General features: G+C 45.0%; 1 pseudogene; it reads right to left on the bottom strand.

Annotated features, from left to right (window-relative positions):
* LOC123115650 (pectinesterase 2-like) overlaps positions 1–25,583 on the bottom strand; it is a 39,700-nt pseudogene that overhangs the window by 905 nt on the left and 13,212 nt on the right.

Here is a 25,583-nt window from a genome sequence, read left to right as displayed (position 1 = left end):
TTTAGCCCAAACAGTTGAACAGGCCGACTGGAAGGAATAAATACTAGGCTTGTTTTCATAGCCCAAAAGTAGGTATACAATAGAAAAAGAAAAGTCATGGGTTGGATAGGCCACGGCCTACTCGGCCTTGCTGTAGTTCCGCCGCTGACGTATGATAAATTATGAGGTGAAGCAGAGGAAAATCATAAGAAATGCTACCTCTGTCTTGCCACATATTTAGGCTTCCCATTGTAACTTATTTTTTACTGTCTGCTCCTATTCACATCATCAGTTTAAGATACGACTATATTATCAACTGTTATAGAGGGAGTACATGATTGAACGGTTACGCCATTACATGATTGAAAGTTTCCACTAGGTGCAAAAACCACAACGAATGAATAGACCGTCTCTTTCCTCAGCTTAATTGGGTTTTGGGCCATCCAATTCCACGTCCACGTCCTGCCAGAACGGGCGAATAGGATGGATGAACGGACGCTAAGCTGCATGGAGAGCGTCGCCTCACATGCGCATGCAGGAGCCTGTGACCGGCCACGCGCAACGCAACAATCACGACGAGGCCCGCCCCGTCCCGCCCGTGTGGTCACCGCCGCGTTCGTCCTACCCTGTTGTTCCACCGACGACGACAGGGACAAATTGACACCGACTTCCGTGCGCGCCCCCTCTCCTCCCTGTACTGTGCAGTGTGCGGTGTAGATCGGAACAAGGGAACAGCAGCAGCTTGAATTCTTGGCGCAAGCAGACTGATCGGATACGTACGTACGTATGATTAATATATCCTTGGCTTGGCGGGGTACGTTTGGAACAGTCGCAGGGGCGTGCGTTTGCCGCCTGCCGCTGTAGTTGGATTCGATCCAACACATGACATGCTCTTGTGATCTTGGCCTTGTTGTCTTTGCTGTATGCTGCTAAGTGCCAACAAGCAGTGGTAATCACGGGGCGCGCTGCGTGCAGTTAACAGGATGCTTGGTTTCTTGGCATGGTTTTTGCGCGTTGTTCGTTCTGGGGTGTCGTGTAGAAAGAAGGTGGAGTCTCTTGCTTAGGAAGAAGTGATGATGCATGATTAGCCGGGTGCCCTATCTTGGGCATTTCCTATTTGGCGCCACAGGCGCCAGTTAACGTGCATTTTGTTAACTGGCGCCTGTCGCGTCCATAAATGGGCCTGCCCATCTAGGCGCCAGTTGACGATTTGTTTTTTGAAAAATCTGTGAACTTTTTTGAGATTGATGAACTTTTTTTATTATTGATGAACTTTATTGAAATTTAATGAAAATTTTGTCTTAAAAATGGATGAACTTTTTTTGGTTTATGAACTTTTTTTTCAGTTCCATGAACTTTTTCTAGAAATACATGAACTTTTTTTCAATTTTTATGAACATTTTTCAAATATAATGAACTTTTTCTAAATTGGATGAACTTTTTTTCAATTTGAATGAACTTTTTTTCAAATTCATGAACTTTTTCAAAATTTATGAACCTTTTTTTAAGATATGAACATATTTTTTCAAATGGATGAACTTTTTTCTTTAAATCTGTAAACCTTTTCTTCATTTCATATTTTTATTTTTGTAAAAAAAACTAGAAAAAAACTTAGTGCAGCACGCTAATGGGCCGGCCCGTTCTAGCAGCACCGCAGGCGCCAGATCGTTAACGCGCGCCTGCAGCGCTGTATAGGAGCCACCCCCCTATCTTGTATGATCACTTCGTTTGGTACAAGAGGTTTGGAGGGGTTTTGAGGGTATTTTCCTCGCGTGGCCCAGAAAACCCGCAAAACCTCAAGGCCCTATTTAGTACTCGAGGTTTCCTCGGCCCATCTGCTTCGATCCCCTCTGATCGAGACTGAATTTTCTCCCATGCACGGGAGGTCCCGTGCATGGTCCTATGTACAATACCACATATACTCTGTCAGATAGACCTAAGAATTGTCCTAGAGCATTAATAATGGAATAGTGATACATGGGCCCTATAATGCAAAAGTCATCCTCCGTGCATAATCAACTATCCATACAAAAGTCAGCATTTTATTTTCTTGTGAGATATTCTTTCGTTGAAAATCTTTTGAATAAAAATCTCATTTTAAAATCTTCTTATATATTTGAATTCTTGACAACGTGGCCTTTAAAACAAGACCAATCTTGAATATCTTTTAAGAGAGTTTAAATTTCATGAACATATTTCACTCATTTCAAAATGCTGAGTTTACTCAGTACAAACACTGCTTTTACTAATTCAAAAAGAAAAAATAATTTCACTTAATTTAGAATAATAATTTGACTAATTTCAAGAAAATAATTTGACTCACTTTTTTGTATTACACACATTAAGAAATCATTTCAGCCATATATCTAGTGAAAAATGTATCAAAACATTAGAATTTTAAGGTGTTCGGAATGTATCCAAGATTGATCTTATTCTAAAGGTCTTGATGTGAGGAGTTCAAATATATACAAATTTCAAAAAAAATGGGTTTTGGTTTTAAAGATATGAACCATCTAAACTGTGATAAGGGAAGTAAAAGTGATGGATTTTGAGATGAAGAGGGGAGAGATATTGTCAGACATGCATGTGTGTGTAACCTGTTGTGAACAGGAATAGAGAACAAACACTACTAGGAAAATTCTTATAGATAGAAGTTTACCAGTAGCGCCTGTTTATGACCCCACGCTACTAGTATTTACCAGTAGCGCTTGGTAGAAAACACGCTACTACTAATAAATAACAACAACATTTGTTTGCTTGGGCCGCGCTACTGTTACATGGGCCGTAGGGCAAAATCAGTAGCCCACTTACCTGTAGCGTTTGTTTTGAACGGGCGCTACAGCTGGTGGGCTTAATAGTAGCGCCGACCTCTAACCAGCGGTACTACTAGAGGAAAAGAAAACCGGACCGAGCGCCCCCGCACCCCCTCACTCTCACAATCGATCCCCTCCGCCCGACGACGCCACCGCGGTTAGGGTTCGTCCCCGGCCGCCTCACCCCCGTCGACGATGCCGTGCGCCGCCACCACGCGCGGTCGCCTCTCGCCTCCTCCGACGCTCCAGCCCCGTAAGTCCCCCTCGATCTCCTCCTTCTCGCGTGCGCCACACTAGCTAGGCTCCAATCAATTTGCTGCGGTGGCTCGCCATGTTTTGGGATTTAGGGATTGCACGGTGGCTCCACGCTTCGATGCGACGTGTTCCAGGCTTGTTTCCTCGTGTGATTGGGGAGAGAGTAGAGAGAGGGGTTAGGTGAGAGAAGTAGAGGCTTTTTGTTGCTCACCGAAACTTAGGAGAGAGTAGAGAGAAGTAGCTAGAGAAGTAGAGGCTTATAGCACATATAATTGAAACTTGGGTTTCAATTCTTGGCTGCTGCCCCTGGAGCAGTGGTGGTGGCGGCGGTGCCTAGTGTTCTAGGGTTTAGAGAGGGGTTCTTTCCTGACACTAGGGTTATGTCATGAATGCTCCTCCTTTCATCTGAATGATGTTGATTGTGCTAGTTCTTCTTAAAGGTCTAAATGTCTGTATCCTCTTGAGCTACCCTATGTGTGAGTTTGATCCACTAGCTTTTTTGTTGATGCATATAAATATATGACCAAGAAGCCCTCACTGTTATGTGGTTTCATGGAAAAAGCAATGCTTGATTCGATACTCTTTCAGGTTGAAGAGAGTATCTGTATGTGGTGATGCTCAAATTGCCAAGTTGTTATGGTGCGCATTTCAATATATGCTAACACCCGTTTTGAAAAAAATGCTTACATTTTGTCTGTGTGTGCGATTGTTCTTCCCTTGTATTACCTCTTAGTCTGGTGCTTATATTTTGTAGTAGAAAATGTTGGCTACATTGTCAGCCACTTGTGAATTCTGTTTCTGCAACTAAATCTTTGTACATAAACTTTGCTTCCTTGTTCTCCATAGGGGGCTTTGTCAATTTTGCAATGCCTCTTTGGGCAAAGGAGCAAGGTGTAAATTGTCAAAGCCCCCTATGGACCCAAATCGCTATCCATCTGATGCTGTTAGTGAGCCCATTTTTGGTAAATTTCAGAAAAAGAAAACACAGATGACAAAGAGTTGTATCTGATCGAAGGGGGGGTGTCTTCCTTTTATAGTTTTAATTATTGTGCATCTGATGCCAAAGGTGGAATGGATGTTTACTTATTGTGTTTTGTGAATCTTGTGCCGTGCTGTTTTGGAAGATTCTAAGCTGGTTCAACTTTTGGATGTGGGAATAGATAAAGTGTTCCCCTGGATTGAACTACTTTTGCTTGTCTGCTTGCGCAATAATGGCAATATGCCATTTATCTTATTATTAGGATCTGTTTGGGTTACATGATCTCTATTAGGTTATTGTCTGAACTGAACTACAATTTAGTTGTTATTTTGCTTGCCATGTGAACCTCATGTGTATTCTCTATGATGTGAACCTGATGTGTATATTATTCAAAACCTGATGTGTATTGAAAACTTTATGTTTACTTTTTGGATCGTTAATCCTTTAATCATATTGCTTTAGGGAAATGGCACCACCACCACCACCACCATGTCGACGGTGCAAGTCAAGGTGCGCCAGCAGCCTTGCAACTGGCACGTTGTTCGGCATCTACTTCGAGTCTAGTTTTCTTCATGCGGCGGAAATAAACTATATGAAACTAGTAACTACTATTTTGTTTTTAGTGTTATTGGCATTAATGCATTATGTATATATCATTTTGCCTTTTGTACACAGATCATCCCATGCAATGTGAGGTTAGAATTCAACAAGCTGACCGGAGACTCTGTGACCTTTGAGGCTCCTGGGGGCCCCTACACTATGGAGGTCGAGAAAGGACGAAATATGACGCAGTGGGAGGATATGGATGGGTCCGTTTCATCGCCCACATGCGTATCACCGGTGGTGAGTTGGCTTCTCCTTCAGAGCAGAAAGACCCAAGCTGGCCGTGATTTATGTCAACAAAGAAGAAGATTATGAGGATGATGAGGATGATGATGACCCACTTGGTGAAGCCATCGTAGCTGAAAGAATGAAGTTGAGTGAGGAGGAGGTGTGCAACCTATGGGACATCATTCCGCCACATGCCGACTTCGTCAGGATGCCACTCGTGACCCGCTTGACAAGTACCATGGTTGATCGTGTTGGGGAACGTAGTAATTTCAAAAAAAATTCTACGCACACGCAAGATCATGGTGATGACATAGCAACGAGAGGGGAGAGTGTTGTCCATGTACCCTCGTAGACCGTAAGCGGAAGCGTTATGACAACGCGGTTGATGTAGTCGTACGTCTTCACGATCCGATCGATCCAAGCACCGAACGTACGACACCTCTGAGTTCAGCACACGTTCAGCTTGATGATGATCCCCGGGCTCCGATCCAGCAAAGCTTCGGGGATGAGTTCTGTCAGCACGACGGCGTGGTGACGATGATGATGTTCTACCGGCGCAGGGCTTCGCCTAAACTCCACGACGATATGACCGAGATGGAATATGGTGGAGGGGGGCACCACACACGGCTAAGGAACGATCCGTAGATCAACTTGTGTGTCATGGGGTGCCCCCTGCCCCCGTATATAAAGGAGCAAGGGGGAGGGGGCGGCCGGCCAAGGGAGGGCGTGCCAGGGAGGAGTCCTACTCCCACCGGGAGTAGGACTCCCTCCTTTCCTAGTCCAACTAGGAGACCTTCCATGTAGTAGGAGTAGGAGAGAAGGAAAGGGAAGAGAGAAGGGACGGAAGGAGGGGGTGCGGCCCCTCCCCCTAGTCCAATTCGGACTAGGCCTTGGGGGGGGGCGGCCTGCCCTAGGCAGCCCCTCTCTCTTTCCCGTATGGCCCAATAAGGCTCAATACTTCTCCTGGCAAATTCCCGTAACTCTCCGGTACTCCGAAAAATACCCGAATCACTTGGAACCTATCCGAACTCCGAATATAGTCGTCCAATATATCTATCTTTATGTCTCAACCATTTCGAGACTCCTCGTCATGTCCCCGATCTCATTCGAGACTCCGAACTCCTTCGGTACATCAAAACTCATAAACTCATAATATAACTGTCATCGTAACGTTAAGCGTGCGGACCCTACGGGTTCGAGAACTATGTAGACATGACCTAGAATATTCTCGGTCAATAACCAATAGCGGAACCTGGATGCCCATATTGGTTCCTACATATTCTACGAAGATCTTTATCGGTCAAACCGCATAACAACATACGTTGTTCCCTTTGTCATCGGTATGTTACTTGCCCGAGATTTGATCGTCGGTATCCAATACCTAGTTCAATCTTGTTACCGGCAAGTCTCTTTACTCGTTCCGTAATGCATCATTCCGTAACCAACTCATTTGGTCACATTGCTTGCAAGGCTTATAAAGATGTGCATTACCGAGAGGGCCCAGAGATACCTCTCCGACAATCGGAGTGACAAAACCTAATCTCGAAATACGCCAACTCAACATGTACCTTCGGAGACACCTGTAATACTCCTTTATAATCACCCAGTTACGTTGTGACGTTTGGTAGTACCCAAAGTGTTCCTCCTGTAAACGGGAGTTGCATAATTCTCATAGTTACAGGAACATGTATAAGTCATGAAGAACGCAATAGCAACATACTAAATGATCAAGTGCTAGGCTAACGGAATGGGTCATGTCAATCACATCATTCTCCTAATGATGTGATCCCATTAATCAAATGACAACTCTTTTGTCCATGGCTAGGAAACATAACCATCTTTGATAAACGAGCTAGTCAAGTAGAGGCATACTAGTGACACTATGTTTGTCTATGTATTCACACATGTATTATGTTTCCGGTTAATACAATTCTAGCATGAATAATAAACATTTATCATGAAATAAGGAAATAAATAATAACTTTATTATTGCCTCTAGGGCATATTTCCTTCAGTCTCCCACTTGCACTGGAGTCAATAATCTAGTTCACATCGCTATGTGATTTAACACCAATATTCACATCTGCATGTGATTAATACCCATAGTTCACATCATCATGTGATCAACACCCAAAAGGTTTACTAGAGTCAATAATCTAGTTCACATCGCTATGTGATTAACACCAAAAAGAGTACTAAGGTATGATCATGTTTTGCTCATGAGAGAATCTTAGTCAACGGGTCTGTCATATTCAGAGCCGTATGTATTTCGCAAATATTCTATGTCCACAATGCTCTGCACGGAGCTACTCTAGCTAATTGCTCCCACTTTCAATATGTATCCAGATTGAGACTTAGAGTCATCTGGATTGGTGTAAAAGCTTGCATCGTTGTAATTTTTACGACGGGCTCTTTTATCACCTCCATAATCGAGAAACGTCTCCTTAGTCCTCACTAAGGATATTCTTGACCCATGTCCAGTGATCTACTTATTAGATCAAAATTGTATTCCTTTGCCAAACACAGAGCAAGGTATACAATAGGTCTGGTTCACAGCATAGCATACTTTATAGAACCTATGACTGAGGCATAGGGAATGACTTTTCATTCTCTTTCTATTTTCTGCAATGGTCGGGTCTTGAGTCTTACTCAACTTCACACCTTGTAAAACAGGCAAGAACTCCTTCTTTGACTGTTCCATTTTGAACTATTTCAAAATTTTATCAAGGTATGTACTCATTGAAAAATCTTATCAAGCGTCTTGATCTATCTATATAGATCTTGATGCTCAATGTGTAAACAGCTTCACCGAGGTCTTGCTTTGAAAAATTCTTATTCAAGTATCCTTTCATGCTATCCAGAATTTCCATATCATTTCCAATTAACAATATGTCATCCACATATAATATTAGAAATGCTACAGAGCTCCCACTCACTTTCTTGTAAATACAGGCTTCTTCAAAAGTCTGTATAAAACCATATGCTTTGATCAACTCATCAAAGCGTATATTCCAACTCCGAGATGCTTGCACCAGTCCATTGATGGATTGCTGGAGCTTGCACACTTTGCTAGCATCTTTAGGATTGACGTAAACTTTCTGGTTGCATCATATACAACTCTTCTTTAATAAATCCATTAAGAAATGCAGTTTTGACATCCATTTGCCAGATTTCATAAAATGTGGCAATTGCTAACATGATTCAGACAGACTTAAGCTTCGATACGAGTGAGAAAATCTCATCGTATTCAACACCTTGAACTTGTTGAAAACATTTCGCAACAAGTCGAGCTTAGTAGATAGTAACACTACTATCAATGTCCGTCTTCCTCTTGAAGATCTATTTATTTAACATGGCTTGCTGATCATCGAGCAAGTCAATCAAAGTCCATACTTTTTTCTCATACATGGATCATATCTCAGATTTTATGGCCTCAAGCCATTTCGTGGAATCTGGGCTCATCATCGCTTCCTCATAGTTCGTAGGTTCATCATGGTCTAGTAACATGACTTCCAGAACAGGATTACCGTACCACTCTGGTGCGGATCTTACTGTGGAAGACCTACAAGGTTCTATAGTAACTTAATTTGAAGTTTCATGATCATCATCATTAACTTCCTCACTAATTGGTGTAGTAGTCACAGGAACAGATTTCTGTGATGAACTACTTTCCAATAAGGGAGCAGGTACAGTTACCTCATCAAGTTCTACTTTCCTCCCACTCACTTCTTTCGAGAGAAACTCCTTCTCTAGAAAGGATCCATTCTTAGCAATGAATAACTTGCCTTCCGATCTGTGATAGAAGGTGTACCCAATAGTTAACTTTGGGTATTCTATGAAGACGCACTTCTCCGATTTGGGTTTGAGCTTATCAGGTTGAAACTTTTTTCATATAAGCATCGCAACTCCAAACTTTAAGAAATGACAGCTTAGGTTTACTGCTAAACCATAGTTCATACGGTGTCGTCTCAACGGATTTAGATGGTGCCCTTTTAAACGTGAATGCAGCTGTCTCTAATGCACAACCCCAAAATGATAGTGGTAAAACCGATAAGAGACATCATAGATCGCACCATATCCAATAAAGTGCGGTTACGACGTTCGGACACACCATAACGTTGTGGTGTTCCAGGTGGCGTGAGCTGTGAAACTATTCCACATTGTTTTAACTGAAGACCAAACTCGTAACTCAAATATTCGTCTCCGTGATCAGATCGTAGAAACTTTATTTTCTTGTTACGATGATTTGTCCACTTCACTCTGAAATTCTTTGAACCTTTCAATTATTTCAGACTTATGTTTCATCAAGTAGATATACCCATATCTGCTCAAATCATTTTGTGAAGGTCAGAAAATAACGATACTTGCCACGAGCATCAACACTCATTGGATTGCATACATCGGTATGTATTATTTCCAATAAGTCAGTAGCTTGTTCCATTGTTCCGGAGAACGGAGTTTTTAGTCATCTTGCCCAAAAGGCACGGTTCGTAAGCATCAAATGATTCATAACCAAGTGATTCCGAAAATCCATCTTTATGGAGTTTCTTCATGCGCTTTACACCGATATGACCCAAACGACAGTGCCACAAATAAGTTGCACTATCATTATTAACTTTTCATCTTTTGGCATCAATATTATGAATATGTGTATCACTACGATCGAGATCCAACAAACTATGTTCATTGGGTGTATGACCATCGAAGGTCTTATTCATGTAAACAGAACAACAATTATTCTCTGACTTTAAATGAATAACCATATTGCAATAAACATGATCTAATCATATTCATGCTCAACGCAAACACCAAATAACATTTATTTAGGTTCAACACTAATCCCGAAAGTATAGGGAGTGTGCGATGATGATCATATCAATCTTGGAACCACTTCCAACACACATCGTCACATCACCCTCAACTAGTTTCTGTTTATTCTGTAACTCCTGTTTCGAGTTATTAATCTTAGCAACCGAACAAGTATCAAATACTCAGGGGTTACTATAAACACTAGTAAGGTACACATCAATAACATGTATATCAAATATACCCTTGTTCACTTTGCCATCCTTCTTATCCACCAAATATTTGGAGTAGTTCCACTTCCAATGACCATTTCCTTTGCAGTAGAAGCACTCAGTTTCAGGCTTTAGGTTCAGCTTTGGGCTTCTTCGCGGGAGTGACAACTTGCTTGTCATTCTACTTGAAGTTCCCTTTCTTTCCCTTTGCCATTCTCTTGAAACTAGTGGTCTTGTTAATCATCAACACTTGATGCTCTTTCTTGATTTCTACCTTCGTCGATTTCAACATCACGAAGAGCTCGGGAATTGTTTTCGTCATCCTTTGCATACTATAGTTCATCATGAAGTTCTACTAACTTGGTGATGGTGACTAGAGAATTCTATCAATCACTATCTTATCTGGAAGATTAACTCCCACTTGATTCAAGCGATTGTAGTACCCAGACAATCTGAGCACTTGCTCACTAGTTGAGCGATTCTCCTCCATCCTTTAGCTAAAGAACTTGTTGGAGACTTCATATCTCTCAACTCGGGTATTTGCTTGAAATATTAACTTCAATTCCTGGAACATCTCATATGGTCCATGACGTTCAAAACGTCTTTCAAGTCCCGATTCTAAGCCGTTAAGTATGGTGCACTAAACTATCAAGTAGTCATCATATTGAGCTAGCCAAACGTTCATAATGTCTGCATCTGCTCCTGCAATAGGTCTGTCACCTAGCGGTGCATTAAGGACATAATTCTTCTGTGCAGCAATGAGGATAAACCTCATATCACAGATCCAATCCGCATCATTGCTACTAACATTTTTCAACATAGTTTTCTCTAGGAACACATATAAAAATAAACATATGAAAGCAATAACGCGAGCTATTGATCTACAACATAATTTGCAAAATACTACCAGGACTAAGTTCATGATAAATTAAAGTTCAATTAATCATATTACTTAAGAACTCCCACTTAGACAGACATCTCTCTAGTCATCTAAGTGATCACGTGATCCAAATCAACTAAACCATAACCGATCATCACGTGAGATGGAGTAGTTTTCAATGGTGAACATCACTATGTTGATCATATCTACTATATGATTCACGCTCGACCTTTCGGTCTCCGTGTTCCAAGGCCATATCTGCATATGCTAGGCTCGTCAAGTTTAACCTGAGTATTCCGCGTGTGCAAAACTGTCTTGCACCCGTTGTAGATGGACGTAGAGCTTATCACACCCGATCATCATGTGGTGTCTGGGCACGACGAACTTTGGCAACGGTGCATACTCAGGGAGAACACTTCTTGATAATTTTAGTGAGAGATCATCTTAAAATGCTACCGTCAATCAAAGCAAGATAAGATGCATAAAGGATAAACATCACATGCAATCAATATAAGTGATATGATATGGCCATCATCATCTTGTGCTTGTGATCTCCATCTCCGAAGCACCGCCGTGATCACCATCGTCACCGGTGCGACACCTTGATCTCCATCGTAGCATCGTTGTCGTTACGCCATCTATTGTTTCTACGACTATCGCTACCGCTTAGTGATAAAGTAAAGCAATTACAGGGCGTTTGCATTTCATACAATAAAGCGACAACCATATGGCTCCTGCCAGTTGCCGATAACTTTGGTTACAAAACATGATCATCTCATACAATAAAATATAGCATCACGTCTTGACCATATCACATCACAACATGCCCTGCAAAAACAAATTAGACGTCCTCTACTTTGTTGTTGCAAATTTTACGTGGCTGCTACGGGCTTTAGCAAGAACCGTTCTTACCTACGCATAAAAACCACAACGATAGTTTGTCAAGTTGGTGCTGTTTTAACCTTCGCAAGGACCGGGCGTAGCCACACTCGATTCAGCTAAAGTGAGAGAGACAGACACCCGCCAGCCACCTTTAAGCACGAGTGCTCGTAACGGTGAAACCAGTCTCTCGTAAGCGTACGCATAATGTCGGTCCGGGCCGCTTCATCTCACAATACCGCCGAACCAAAGTATGACATGCTGGTAAGCAGTATGACTTGTATCGCCCACAACTCACTTGTGTTCTACTCGTGCATATAACATCAACGCATAAAACCTAGGCTCGGATGCCACTGTTGGGGAACGTAGTAATTTCAAAAAATTTCCTACGCACACGCAAGATCATGGTGATTACATAGCAACGAGAGGGGAGAGTGTTGTCCACGTACCCTCGTAGACCGTAAGCGGAAGCGTTATGACAACGCGGTTGATGTAGTCGTACATCTTCACGATCCGACCGATCCAAGCACCGAACGTACGGCACCTCCGAGTTCAGCACACGTTCAGCTCGATGACGATTCCCGGGCTCCGATCCAGTAAAGCTTCGGGGATGAGTTCTGTCAGCACGACGGCGTGGTGACGATGATGATGTTCTACCGGCGCAGGGCTTCCCCTAAACTCCGCGACGATATGACCGAGGTGGAATATGGTGGAGGGGGGCACCGCACACGGCTAAGGAACGATCCGTAGATCAACTTGTGTGTCATGGGGTGCCCCCCTGCCCCCGTATATAAAGGAGCAAGGGGGAGGGGGCGGCCGGCCAAGGGAGGGCGCGCCAGGGAGGAGTCCTACTCCCACCGGGAGTAGGACTCCCTCCTTTCCTAGTCCAACTAGGAGACCTTCCATGTAGTAGGAGTAGGAGAGAAGGAAAGGGACGAGAAAAGGGAAGGAAGGAGGGGGTGCGGCCCCTCCCCCCAGTCCAATTCGGACTAGGCCTTGGGGGGGCGCGCGGCCTGCCCTAGGCAGCCCCTCTCTCTTTCCCGTATGGCCCAATAAGGCCCAATACTTCTCCTGGCGAATTCCCGTAACTCTCCGGTACTCCGAAAAATACCCGAATCACTCGGAACCTTTCCGAACTCCGAATATAGTCGTCCAATATATCGATCTTTACGTCTCGATCATCCGGGACTCCGAACTCCTTCGGTACATCAAAACTCATAAACTCATAATATAACTGTCATCGTAACGTTAAGCGTGCGGACCCTACAGGTTCGAGAACTATGTAGACATGACCTAGAACTATTCTCGGTCAATAACCAATAGCGGAACCTGGATGCCCATATTGGTTCCTACATATTCTACGAAGATCTTTATCGGTCAAACCGCATAACAACATACGTTGTTCCCTTTGTCATCGGTATGTTACTTGCCCGAGATTTGATCGTCGGTATCCAATACCTAGTTCAATCTTGTTACCGGCAAGTCTCTTTACTCGTTCCGTAATGCATCATTCCGTAACCAACTCATTTGGTCACATTGCTTGCAAGGCTTATAAAGATGTGCATTACCAAGAGGGCCCAGAGATACCTCTCCAACAATCGGAGTGACAAAACCTAATCTCGAAATATGCCAACTCAACATGTACCTTCGGAGACACCTGTAGTACTCCTTTATAATCACCCAGTTACGTTGTGACGTTTGGTAGTACCCAAAGTGTTCCTCCGGTAAACGGGAGTTGCATAATTCTCATAGTTACAGGAACATGTATAAGTCATGAAGAAAGCAATAGCAACATACTAAACGATCAAGTGCTAGGCTAACGGAATGGGTCATGTCAATCACATCATTCTCCTAATGATGTGATCCCATTAATCAAATGACAACTCTTTTGTCCATGGCTAGGAAACATAACCATCTTTGATAAACGAGCTAGTCAAGTAGAGGCATACTAGTGACACTATGTTTGTCTATGTATTCACACATATATTATGTTTCCGGTTAATACAATTCTAGCATGAATAATAAACATTTATCATGAAATAAGGAAATAAATAATAACTTTATTATTGCCTCTAGGGCATATTTCCTTCAGATCGGCATATCATGGTATGTTGCATTCACTAGTGCAGAACCGGGCTTTAGTTCCGGTTCGTGACAGCCTTTAGTGCCGGTTGGCGAACCAGCACTAAAGAGTGGGGACTAAAGCCCCCCCCCCTTTAGTACCGGTTCGTCACGAACCGGCGCTAAAGTGCAAATACGTGGCACGAGCCAGGCCCGTGTGCGTGTAGGACATTAGTACCGGTTGGTAACACCAACCGGTACTAAATGTTTGTGTTTTTTTTAATTTTTACTTTAATTTTGTGTTTTCAATTTGGCTTTATTTCCCATTTAATTCTTTTTTGTTTGCTGGTATTTCACGATACTACAAATTGTACACGTTATGCATATATATTAAATAGATTTTCTCGTACGTAGAACCGCATATATATATATATATAATATATATCATCGAATGTCTCACAGCCAACACCATTAACTATTCACACATATACACATGTATATACATATATAATTTCTACTACATGTTGCCTTGGTGCCTTCGGAGCACGATGACAAGTGGTTCATGGGGGCGGTAGCGGATAATAGTATTCTCCTTTCGGATCTATGACCTGGTCGAGCAAAAATCCGGCTATTTCCTCTTGAAGTGCTTGTATGCGATCCGATGATAGGGGCTTATCCCCTACCGATCTGAACTGTTAAGAAGGAGATCAATATGCATGTGTGTTAGGGCATCTCCAGCCGGCCCCCCAAGACGCCCTCCCAAGCCACTTTTTAGACACCGGCGGGCAAAAAACGCCCCACTCAGGCCCCCAGGAAGCAGTTTTTCACCCGGATTTGACGAAAGTTAGCGCCGGCACACCCACCCCAAACCCAGCCCCCAGGGGGGCAGCTGGGGACGCCGGCATGTCTTTTTTGCATGCACATGCCCACTTGCCAGCCCCTCTTTCTTCCCTCTCTCTCCTCTCTCCTCTCCTTTCTCTTTTTTCTTTCTCCTCTCTCCTCTTCTTTTCCATCCGCCACCTACCGCACACACAGCCGGAGCGGAGCACGCATGGCCGCAGAGGGGCTCGTGCCCGGCGTGGAGCGGACAGCGCATGGCCGGGGCGGGGCTCGCGCTTGCCGGCCATCTTCGACGTTGCGGCGAGCAGTCCCCTTGCATCATCACCAGCAGCTTCCCCACCGCTTCCGGCGTGGCTGCCAGCGCCTCCCTCATCTTCCGCTCCCCGCCTCCCGCGCAGCAGGACAACCACAGCAGCGCCTCCGCGGCCATGCACAGGATGGTTGCCGGTGATGCAGCCTCCTTAAGGATCCTCACCAGATCGGTTTCTTGGCATCTTCACTGACTCCGCCCGCAGACAAGACGGCAGCCATGGCCTCCACGGCCATCTTGACCCGTCCACGCTTCTCCGTGTCGTCCCGGGTCAGGTAGGGCACCATCTCCGGCGCCATGGTGGCCAGGATCCTCACCGCGTCGACGTGCGCGTCGGTGCCCCCGCCCGTGCACTCCATGACGCATGGCCGGGGCGGGGCCTCGCGCTTGCGCGGCCGTGGCGGGGGGCTCGCGTGGCCGGATCGGAGCACGCGTAGCTGGGGAGGGGATCGCGCGCGCATGGCCGGGGCGGGAAGGGCCTCCGTCTTCTTCGTCCTTGCAGTGGCCGTCCCCGTGGCCGCGAGCGAGCAGGGGGGAGCCGGTGCGTGCGTGCACGTGCGGGCGGAGCAGCGGAGGGCGGCCACGGCCAGGCGCGGGCGCGAGCTACTGGAAGGCGACGGGTTCGACGGCCTCGCTTGGGGGTGGAAACGGCTGGAGATCTTTTCACCCCCAAGCCAAAATTCTCGCCGGCAGCCCCCCAGGAGGCGAAAAAAATGCCTCCTGGGGGGCAAACGGTTGGAGATGCCCTTAGTTGTGTAACTAGATATCGATAATGGTGTGAATAGTGTTCTGACAAAAACGTACCCAGTCCTGTCTATCAGATCTGCTCCTTTCGCACGTCATCATGCGAACGTTCTCGCAAACGTAGTATGCACACAGATTATTCCCTTTCGCCTGCCTCAGGGCCTTTACGAGAATGGAATTGAATCAGATAATGATTAATCAAGCATAATAATTAATTAATGATATTGAAACAAGAATTAAAGAGATGGTAGCTAGCTAGTACTACTTAATTACTTACCTTGGTCGATGCCAAAACATTTTTTTTCCATTCTCCTGGAGTCACCGCGATGAACTTTGCCCATGGCCTGCCCGCCGGCAAAGAAAATTAATAAAGGGGTTATTAAATAGTTCATATCAGGAACTAATAGTTAATAATGATTGAAATTACCTGTTGACTATCCCCTTCACGATGGTGTAGTCTTTATCTTCTTTAGTTAGTGAGTCCAGTAATTCAACTTTTCCTTCCTCAACTTTAATGTCTATCAAGACCCAGTGCCAACTGCATACGCACACGTTTGCATGTCTTAATTAAGCGGGCATGTGCATAAAATTAATCAACTACCGTAAACCGTATACACTTAATTATTAACATCTAGCTAGCTAGTAAGCAAAAACAGAATTTGTAGTACAAGACAGTGTGACTCACGGGAAGTTGTAAGGAAGTAGTATATCTTCAAAGGTATTGAGGCGCTTCAAGAACTCTAGCATGCTTTCCTCTACAGCAGCTTTACAATGTTCAATCTCCCATATGTCCTGATTAATGGTATTTGGGTCAATGAACCCAACGCCATAGCGTCCAGCTTTTTTTATTTCATACATCTTCATCCTGCATATAATACCACAAAAAAAGAATATAGTGAGGATAATTACATGTAATGATTGATCAAAATTATCACTACATAACTAGCTTGAGACTTAAATTACAGAAAGAAATCACTTACAGCCAATAGCAACTGACGATAGACTTGTCGAGTGCATCTTGATTAAATAACTGAAATAGTTCTGGATACTCAATGGCCAGAGCTTTCTTATGGTAATAATGCTCATGCTTGACATTCACCATGAGGGACTCTCGATTGGAAATCTTGGTAATATTCATGTACCATTGATGCAATTGATACATTCTCGTTGGGAGGTCCTTGACCTTGTCTGGATGGACCAAAGGTTTGCCCCGGACATATTGCCATGCTATTTCCGATTCTTTAAGCGTAGGCATGGGCTCGATTTCGAGGAGTTGTCCAACAGAGATATTGAGCATTTGAGCCTGCATTATATGATCCTCTGTTATTACCACATCGCCATGCTGGGGAACGCTAACGGTTTGCCCACAATAATATTTGGCGTGCGTACTACTCCTCTCATGTGTTGTTGGCACAACAAGCGGGGGGATCGCTTGCGTCGCCTGTTCTCCCAACTAGGGAACGATTTTCCCGCATTTTTTGCCAGCTGCTTGTTGGCTCGAGCTTGAGCTCGCTTCCTTCTGTAGTCGTGCTCGATGTGCCTTCCTGATTTGGCGCTCATAGTCCGAGTCAACAGGCTTGGGAGCTGGTTCTCTAGCCATACGAATGAAGTGGTCAATTACTTTCTCAGGCACTTTCTCCTTTGGCGGTGGTGCCGGTTTCGGTCCAAAATGGGCATCCACTTGGGCTTGCACTATGGTTGTGTTTTGCTCCTTACTCATGTCGTAAGGCCTCTGAGGAAGAGGAGTGAGGCTTGGACCATATTTATATCGCTTGCCTTCGCCTGTACTTCCTGAACTACCTCGACTCGTATCGCTACGCACCAAAGCTGCAGGATGTCTCTTCTGCGATTGCTGAGACGGCGGAGACGGCTGACGTGGAGTTGGACCAGGAGAAGTGGCCTGACGATGTGCCGGACTTGAAGCAGGAGGTGTGGCCTGACACGGTGCCGGACTTGCAACCGGAGAAGTGGCATGACGCTGTGCCGGGCTTGAAACCGGAGGATTCAGCTCACGCGTTCGGGGACTTGGAGGAGGTGGCGGACTTTAAGGAGGAGTCGTCTCACGCGTTCGTAGACTTGGAGGAGCGGGAGTCTGCTGACTCGGTGGCAGACTTCGAGGAGTCGGCAGACGACGCGGTGTCGGTGGAGTTTGAAAGATTATGCAATCCTTTCTCCATAGGATGATACGATGTATGGCCTCTCCGAGTGTGCGCTCGTCTTCACCTCCAGGAATGTCAAGCGTTAGCCCCGAATATGGGTCCACCACTTCATCAACCATGACACGAGCATAGCCCTCTGGAATCAGGATGCAATGGTAGGTTGCTTCGGGGGTAACTGGAAAAGCAACGCCGTCCGCCACCTTCATGGATATGTTCTTCATTTTGGAGTGTAGCTCGCAATTAGTGTTCTCTATGATGTCATCCACGGGGTATTTATCCAGCAGTGTGTCGCCCGGGGCAGAACCAACGCTGCTTCTCGGCATGGATGGGACGGTGCTATCCAAAGCTGGACGATCATCCGCTTGCTGCTGCCGCTGCTGAGACCCCCTTTCCTGGCTAAGTGAGTCGATCTGCTGTTGCTGCTGCTGGAATTTGAGTGCCAGGTCCGCGTGCCTTGCTTCTAGGCCTTGAAGGCGTTCTACGTCCTGCTTCCTCTGCTCCTCCTTCAGCTTCCTTTTCTTCTCCTCCTCCATCTTCCTTCTTGCACGGCTCCTGTAGTCCTCGTTCCATTCTGAAAAGCCCTCATACTAGGGAATAACGCCCATGCCTCATGTTCTTCCCGAGTGTTCAGGATTTCCCAGGGCGCGCGTCAGCTCGTCGTTCTCTCTGTTGGGCGTGAACACCCCCCTTCGAGCTTCATCTATTGCGTCAATTATCTTTTGTTCGGCTCCTTTTAGACTTGCCTTCCGCGAAACTCCGCCTGTCTTCGGGTCCAACGCTCCCCCATGCGCATAGAACCAAGTTCTGCACCTGGGGGGCTAGTGCCGGGTAACTGGAGTGACCCCTGCATCCTCCATCTCTTGCTCAGACTTATCCCACTTAGGCAATGCCACCGCGTAGCCACCTGGACCCAGCCTATGGAACTGCATCTTTCTTGCGGCATTTGCCTTGTTTTTCATCGACCGTTCCTTAGATAATTCTGAATCCTTGAAGGTCACGAAATCGTCCCAATGTTCTCTTTGCTTCTCCAGTGTTCCCTTGAAATCTGGAGTCTTCCTTTCATTAGGGAGGTAGTTGGCCCATACAGTTTTCTTGTGGGTGTTGAATGCAATTGCCATCTTCTTAAGAGCAGCGGCCTTGACTTTGTCCACATCTGCTTTAGTGAAATGATCTGGTAGGGTGAAATGTTCCATCAGAGATTTCACCAGGTCTTCTTTGGCTCTGCCATCGACCCAAGTAACACCTGGACGTTTAGTCTTTGGCTCTTTCCATTCTTGAATGGAGATCGGGAGTTTGTCCTTCACAAGAACTCCGCACTGATGAGTCCACTTGTTCGCATTTCTTAGGCGTGAGGGGTTCGCCACTAGGTTTGATGGATTCGATGTGGTACTTTACACCATCCTTCAACAATCTGCCCGGGCCTCGCTTTGTCTTGCTGTCTGTAGAAGCAGATTTGCTCGATCCGGAGGGCTGAAAGAAGAAAGATCGATTCGTTAATATATCTTCAATAAAAACATGTGATGATCACCATGATGCATGCTTATATAAATATACCTCGCCGGTAGTGTTTGTTATTTGAAGATCAGCATTGTCTGTGTCATCACAAACATTGTCTGTGTCATAATCATAATCATAATCATAGTTCATGACTTCATCAACCCGGTCGTCGAGATCGAATATCTTTTCATCACCCTCTCCGGTATTGTTAAGATATTGGGAGTCGTCATCTGCTTCATTCAGATCATCTAGCCTGTGAGGGCTGCATATGATGTCGAACAATTCCTCTTCTCTCTCTCTGCCGGTATTGTCCGCCATAGCTTTTACTTTACTAATAATACAGAAGAAATATAAAACAATTTAGTATTCAAATTACAATTCATGGATGCAATTAATCAATAAGGAAAATCTGAATCTCGAATACATCCTCTCGAATATATAATCTCGAATACATCATCGTCTTAATATATATAATCTCGAATACATCGTCTCGAATACTATATATCAAATACATCACTGGCTAGGTACCTAATAAAGATCGAGTACTACAGAAGAATCTAGGGCGCCACTCGCGGTTCCTGGTGCGCGGGCGGTGCACACCCAAAGAGAAGGAACCATCACAGGATCATATCTCTGGTCATCTGCCCAAAGAACCCGCCAAGTAGTGGAGAACCTGACGTCGTCCATAGCAGCCATGTAGCGATGGACGTGCTCATCTTCCTCCCTGACACGGCGACGCACCACCTCCGGCGGGGCCGGCTGCCTCTGCACCGAATGTGGCCCACGCGAACGCCACCAAAGAAGATCAGGGTCGACGACGGGACCCGAGGCCGGGTTCCTCACCAAGCGGCGCGCCCCTCCAGGTAGCACCTCCCAGTGCCAGCCCGGCGGAGCCCAGTCCCGGACATGGGTCCCCTGAAGCATGACGTCGTCGCGAACGGGTCGACGGCGAGGATGCGGGCCGGGCATATCATCGAGAACAAATACTATATGCCCGCAAAAAGTAACATTTTTTAAATGATTGGATTGTGGATAACTAAAATTCTATATATATATGCAAATTCTAACAATTTGACTTTAATCTAATTCATCTAACTAAAACTAATTCTAAAATTTCCTGATTATATAACTAACATTTCCATAACAATTCTAATATTTATATAACTAAAAAACAGAAAAATTGCTAACATTTCTATAAATATTTCTATAACTAAAAAACAGAAAACATTTATAACATTTCTATAAAACTAACATTTCTAATATTTATATAACTAAAAAACAGAATAATTTCTAACATTTCTATAACTAAAAAACAGAATAATTTCTAACATTTCTATAACTAAAAAACAGAAAAATTTATAACAAACAAACTAATGTGTGTAGTGTGTGTGTGTAGTGCGCGCGTGTGTGTGTGTAGTACTGTGTGTGTGTGTCGACATTGGCGGCCGGGGCGAGCTCACCGGCGAGGCGACGACGGGGCGGCGACGACGGGGCGACGAGACGGGGCGACGGGACGGGGCGGCGACGATGGGGCGGGGCGGCTGGAACGACGGGATGGGGTGGCGACGACGGGGCGGGGCGGGGCGTAGCGACGGGGACGACGGGGACGGGGACGGCCGGGGCGGCGACGAGGGGCGGGGACGGCCGGGGTCGGCGACGAGGGGCGGGGGCGGCGACGATCGGGGCAGGGCGGCGCGACAGAGGGAGGAAACAGAGGGAAGAACAGAGGGAAACTGAATTTTTTTCAAGTGTTGTATATATAGGATGGACCTTTAGTACCGGTTGGAGCCACCAACCGGTAGTAAAGGTCTGTTTTGGCCAGGCCAAGCGGCGGGAAGCGCACCCCCTTTAGTACCGGGTGGTGGCTCCAACCGGTACTAAAGGGGGGGGGGTCTTTAGTACCGGTTGGAGCCACGACCCGGTACTAAAGGTGTGCGCTGGCTCAAGGCGGTGCACAAGTTTAGTCCCACCTCGCTAGTCGAAGGGCTACCGCGCTGGTTTATAAGCCCCAGTGCGGTAGCACTCTCGAGCTCCTCTCCTAAGCAGGCCTACTGAGCCTACCAATTCATTACTGCCATGTGGGCCTACTGGGCCTTTGCGGACCTGCATCCTGGCCCAACAAAAGGTTGAGTTTCTAGTCGTATGCAGGCCGCTTTGGCCCAGTAGGCGGGCTTTTTTTATTTTCTTATTTTTTTTTACTTTTTTATTTGTTTTCTTTATTTTTGAGTTGTTTTTTGCTGTATTTAGAGTTTCTTTGTGAATATTTTTACTTTAGGTACAAAAATTTACAAACTTTGAATAGTTTAAATTTTGAATTATTTGAAATTTGTGTGAATCACTAGTTTGTGAATAACTTAACTTTGAAAAAAGATTTTTCAGTGATTCTTTTTTCTTATGTTTAATATTAGTGTGTTTTATCATTGTATTCAATTTGGTAATGCTTAGGTTATTTAAAAAATGAAATGCCTTTGTAACATTTCAGTTTTCGTCGGAAACCCTTATACTTCGAAAAAGATTGTCCATTTTGTACACGAAGTGTATCCAGTTTTTGTCGTAACCCTCTCTACTTTTTTGCACATGCTATTTGTATGAAATTATGATACCATGCCAACTTTCAACCTTTTCTGAGTTCATTTCAAATGCTTTTCAATTTCATGGTCATTTAGCTGGAAAAAATATCAGTAAATGCATGAAAAAGAATTTGTTTGCACATAAAATTTCTTCGCGTTTCAAATGCCAAAACACATAATTAACTACCCTAACTATTACAGGCATTCCCTCCTGGGTGTGAAACACAAAAGAAAGTGATGATAGTGAAGCCGATCACATCCCAGATCTTTGGGTGTGAAACTTTTTCTTCTCCTGTGTCCCTTTGCGCCGTAGCCAGGGAAAATGTTCATCATTTAACTGGATGCTTGGGTCAATATTCACTGTGAATGGAGCAATTTCATCAAACTTTTCATAATCTTCTGACATGTCTGTCTTGTCATCCACTCCCACGATGTTTCTTTTTCCTGAAATAACTATGTGGCGCTTTGGCTCGTCGTATGATCCATTCGCTTCCTTATCTTTTCTTTTTCTCGGCCTGGTAGACATGTCTTTCACATAAAAAACCTGCGCCACATCATTGGCTAGGACGAATGGTTCGTCTGCATACGCAAGATTGTTGAGATCCACTGTTGTCATTCCATACTGCGGGTCTTCCGTTACCCCGCCTCGTGTCATATTGACCCATTTGTACCGAAACAAAGGGACCTTCAAATCACCTGATCCATAGTTAAGTTCCCATATGTCCTCTATGTAACCATAATATGTTTCCTTTCCCGTGTTGGTTGTTGCATCAAAGCGGACATCACTGTTTTGGTTGGTGCTCTTCTTGTCTTGGGCGATCGTGTAAAATGTATTCCCATTTATCTGGTACCCTTTGAAAGTCATTATATTCGAAGATGGTAACTGGGACAGCGAGTACATGTCATTTTGAATATTGCCATCATTTAGGGCACGTTTCTGCAACCAACCGGCGAAAGTCCTCGTTTGTTTGCGTGTAATCCAGTCGTCAGACTTCTCCGGGTGTTTGGACTGTAGAAAATTCTTGTGTTCCTCCATATACGGAGCCACCAAGGCGGAATTCTGTAGAACTGTGTAGTGTGCTTCAGTGAGAGAATGTCCGTCCATACATATTATTTGATGCCCTTGTAGCGTGCCTTTTCCTTCCAGTCTGCCCTTATGCCGCGATTCAGGAACACCAATCGGCTTAAGGTCAGGAATAAAGTCAATACAAAACTCAATGACCTCCTCATTTTCATGGCCCTTCGAGATGCTTCCTTCTGGCCTAGCACGGTTATGAACATATTTCTTCAAGACTCCCATGAACCTTTCAAAGGGGAACATATTGTGTAGAAATACAGGACCCAAAACGTTAATCTCTTCGCAAAGGTGAACTAGGACGTGCATCATGATGTTGAAGAAGGATGGTGGGAACACCAACTCGAAACTGACAAGACATTGCACCAAATCATTCTGTAACCTTGGTATGATTTCTGGATCGATTACCTTCTGAGAGATTGCATTGAGGAATGCACATAGCTTCACAATGGCCAATCGAACGTTTTCCGGTAGAAGCCCCCTCAATGCAACCGGAAGGAGTTGCGTCATAATCACGTGGCAGTCATGAGACTTTAGGTTCTGGAACTTTTTCTCTGCCATATTTATTATTCCCTTTATATTCGACGAGAAGCCAGATGGTACCTTCATGCTGAGCAGGCATTCAAAGAAGATTTCCTTCTCTTCTTTGGTAAGAGCGTAGCTGGCCTGACCCTGATGTATGTCGTCTTTTCTGTGCATACGTTGCTGGTCCTCCCGTGCCTCTGGTGTATCTTTTGTCTTCCCATACACGCCCAAAAAGCCAAGCAGGGTCACGCAAAGATTCTTCGTCATGTGCATCACGTCGATTGCGGAGCGGACCTCTAGGTCTTTCCAATATGGCAGGTCCCGAAATATATATTTCTTCTTCCACATGGGTGCGCGTCCATCAGCGTCCTTCGGAACAGGTTGTCCGCCAGGACCCTTTCCAAAGATTACCTTCAAATCCTTGACCATATCATGTACATCAGCACCAGTACGGTGGCGAGGCTTCGTCCGGTGATCCGCCTCACCTTTGAAATGCTTGCCTTTCTTTCTTATGGGATGCCTGCTCGGAAGAAATCGATGATGTCCTAGGTACACATTCTTCTTACAACTATTCAAATATATACTGTCGGTATCATCCAAACAGTGCGTGCATCCGCGGTATCCCTTGTTTGTCTGTCCTGAAAGGTTACTGGGAGCAGGCCAATCATTGATGGTCACGAACAGCAATGCCTTTAGGTCAAATTCTTCCCCCATGTGCTCATCCCACGCACATACACCTGTTCCATTCCACAGTTGTAAGAGTTCTTCAACTAATGGCCTTAGGTACACATCAATGTCGTTGTCGGGTTGCTTAGGGCCTTGGATGAGCACTGGCATCATAATGAACTTCCGCTTCATGCACAACCAAGGAGGAAGGTTATACAAACATAGAGTCACGGGCCACGTGCTATGGTTGCTGCTCTGCTCCCCAAAAGGATTAATGCCATCTGCGCTAAGACCAAACCATACGTTCCTTGGGTCACCTGCAAACTCCTCCCAGTACTTTCTCTCGATTTTTCTCCACTGCGAACCGTCAGCGGGTACTCTCAACTTTCCGTCTTTCTTATGGTCTTCTGCGTGCCACCGCATCGCCTTCGCATGCTCTTTGTTTTGGAACAAACGTTTCAACCGTGGTATTATAGGAGCATACCACATCACCTTGGCAGGAATCTTCTTCCTGGGGCGCTCACCCTCGACATCACCAGGGTCATCGCGACTGATCTTATAACGCAATGCACCGCATACCAGGCAAGCATTCAAATCCTCGTACTCACTGCGGTAGAGGATGCAGTCATTAGGGCATGCATGTATCTTTTGCACCTCTAACCCTAAAGGGCAGACAGCCTTCTTTGCTTCATACGTACTCTCGGGCAATTCATTGTCCTTTGGAAGCATATTCTTTATCATTACCAGCAACTTTCCAAATCCCTTGTCAGATACACCATTCTCTGCCTTCCATTGCAGCAATTCAAGTGTGGTGCCCAACTTTTTTTGTCAGCTTCGCAATTCGGGTACAACAATTTCTTGTGATCCTCTAACATGCGCTGCAACTTCGTCCTCTCCAGATCACTTGCGCAGTTTCTCTTTGCATCGGCAATGGCCTGACCTAGATCATCAGCGGGCTCATCTAATGCATCTTCTTCAGCTTCTTTCTGCATTGCCAGCTCAGCTTCTTCCCCCATTGTTGTATCATCGTATTCAGGGAACCCATGGCCAGGATAGCCATCGTCGTCCTCTTCTTCTTCATTGTCTTCCATCATAACCCCTATTTCTCCGTGCTTGGTCCAAACATTATAGTGGGGCATGAAACCAGACTCAAATAGGTGGACGTGAATGGTTCTTGACGTAGAGTAACTGTGACCATTCTTACAGCCAGCACATGGACAAGGCATAAAACCATCCGCCCGCTTGTTTGCCTCAGCGGCAAGCAGAAAAGTATGCACGCCATTAGTGAACTAGGGAGAGCATCTGTCATCATACATCCATTGTCGGCTCATCTTCATTACACAACACCGAATAGACCAAATTAATACAAGTTCATACATAAAGTTCATACATAAAGTTCATATACAACACTTAATTAAATGCAACATACAAATAGCTCTCTAGCTAAAGAATTTAAATTCAACAACAAATGCGATAAAGATCGCAATTAAGGTAACAATTGA

This window comes from Triticum aestivum, chromosome 5B (genome assembly GCF_018294505.1).
Source record: "Triticum aestivum cultivar Chinese Spring chromosome 5B, IWGSC CS RefSeq v2.1, whole genome shotgun sequence".
In the NCBI taxonomy this organism is placed as follows: Eukaryota; Viridiplantae; Streptophyta; class Magnoliopsida; order Poales; family Poaceae; genus Triticum; species Triticum aestivum.
The sequence above is the reverse complement of the archived record's forward strand: the minus strand, read 5'-3'. Positions and strand labels throughout refer to the sequence as shown.